The following is a 2,522-nucleotide window of genomic DNA, read 5'->3' as shown; positions in this document are numbered from 1 at the left end:
AGCGCGTGACCTCAATACGACGCATGGTGTTAGATCAATGAGTTTGTTCGCGATGTTAGAATCGTATCTGGATGTTACGGTTGCCTTGCAGGTTTCTATCGCAATCCGCGCGTCAAGCACAGAATAGGAGACTCGGCCATGGAGAGGCCGAGCGTGTCGGGGCGCAGCGCGTGCGGTAGTCGCAGCAGCGCCATGCTGCGAGCGCAGCGGCAGTAGCGACTGCGTTCGATGTGACCAAGGACCTAAAGCGGAAAATCGACGCGGGGCAGAGGCGACGGCAGCGAACTAATGCGTTGACCGCGACCGCCACTGCGCCTCCAGGCGAAGCGCGCGCGTCGAGCGGCCGCGCCCGTCACAGTAGAATCGCTGGGCCTGCAAATCCGAGTAGCGATTCTTTAAACCACCTCATGAACGTTATCCATCCTGCAATGTTGATCAAGCTGCTGTGGCCTCTATGCACGAAGCGTCCTGCTATGCAGTACTGGACCCGAGTGCCGAAACGATGCGAAGGTTGAAGCGGCTAAGAAAGAGCTCTTCCCGGCGATGGCTCTAACAATAACAATAATCCACATCTAAGCGAGATTGGGACGATGCACCAACATCACCGCACAATAGAAAATAAATTTGACGTTGATACCACTGGAGCCCTACAAAGAATCCACCAGGTGCACCGTAGCACAGTGGAGGTTGCACCGCAGTGTCGTTTCCGGGTGACGGCCGGTAGCGGCCCGCTGGGCACCGCAACGAAGCGGAGGTCGCGTCCGTCGCACGCGTCCATCACACATTCGCCATGTGAATGCGTGTTTGCAGTAGGAAGGGTGCGTTGGACATGCATAGTACAAGAGCCCGTAAGGGTGGAAGGCATCCACACTGTCCAAGCTACGACACAGACATACCGCTAGGTTGCACGCGGCCCCAATACCAAACTGAAATCAAAAAGCGCGACAGCACCTGCACAAACCTTCTACATGGATCAAACCACTGCGCATGCGACGCAGAAAGACCGCTAGATGGCCCACCGGCCCTATGCCCCACCTCAACCACAAAGACCAACCACACCCTGCCCCAAGAAAACCCGAGGTTTGGGGCAGGTACGTTGAACTTCAATGCACATGACCCCGTCCACCGACGAGTCCAAACTACGTCACACGTAGTACACGATCCCTCCGCTAGATTGCACGCTACCCCAATGCAAAACCTCAACCAAAGAGCTCGACCAAAACCTGCCCCAAGAAAACACGAGGTTAACCCTAGTCTATCTTTTAAGTGAATAACAACTTTTTTGCGCGATAGCGCAAACCACGAGCGCAGCGAGTGCACCCAGCGATAGCTGGGGTCCGCGCGTTTGAGCGGTAGGGATGCATGTGCCATCGATGCGCGCAGCGCTAATCCTGAGTTTAGCGTGTGCACTTGCGATAGTGCACGGCAGTGTGGTAGGATACTGTGCGTGATAGCGCAATGTACGAGCGTAGCGAGTGCATTTGGTATCGTTGGGGCCTGCGCGATAGCGCGGGACCTCAATGTCACGCGTGGTGTTAGATCAATGAGTTTGATCGCGATGTTAGAATCGTATCTGGATGTTACGTTTGCTTTGCAGGTTGCTATTGCAATCCGCACGTCAAGCACAGAGCAGAAGATCCGATCATGGTGTGGACGCCAGGCTCTGTGGCTGAGCGCAAGTGCGAGCAGCGGAATCGCGAAGCTGCATGCGCCCTGGCGACATCTACTCTGATCGAGGAGGCCAAGGAGCTCAAGCGGAATATCGCCGCGAGGCAGAGGCGACGGCAGCAAACCAAGGCGGCGACCGCGCCCGCTACTGCATCTCCAGGCGAGGCGCGCGTGCAGCAGCCGCGCCTGTCACAGTAGAATTGCTCGGCCTGCAAATTTGAGTAGCGATTCTTTAAACCACCTCATGAACGTTATACATCCTACAATGTTGATTATTCCACACTGTCCAAGCTACGACACAGACACACCGCTAGGTTGCACGCGGCCCCGATACCAAACTGAAATAAAAAAGCGCCAGAACCTGCGCAAACCTTTTCCACGAATCAAACCACTACGCATGCTACGCATAAAGACCGCTAGATGGCCCACCGGCCCTATGCCCCACCTCAACCACAAAGACCAACCACACCCAGCCCCAAGAAAACGCGAGGTTTGGGGCAGGGTACGTTGAGCTTCAATGCACATGATCCCGTCCACCGAATCCAAACTACGTCACACGTAGTACGCGATCCCACCGCTAGATTGCACGCTACCCCAATGCAAAACCTCAACCAAAGTGCTCGACCAAAACCTGCCCCAAGAAAACACGAGGTTAACCCTAGTAAAGCCATTTATTGATTTACCATATTTTCTTCTCATGTGCCCATGTCAACTGACTGCGGAGACTCGCCCTCTTATTCTTGCGACCCACATTTCATGGCCTGGTGCATCGTTTGAGGACGCTGCGGCACTCGGCGTCGTCCTTGATTAGGACAATAAAGCCATTTATTGATTTACCATATTTTCTTCTCATG

This window comes from Saprolegnia diclina, assembly GCF_000281045.1.
Source record: "Saprolegnia diclina VS20 unplaced genomic scaffold supercont1.18, whole genome shotgun sequence".
Taxonomy (NCBI): Eukaryota; Oomycota; class Saprolegniomycetes; order Saprolegniales; family Saprolegniaceae; genus Saprolegnia; species Saprolegnia diclina.
Note: the sequence above shows the minus strand (reverse complement) of the source record.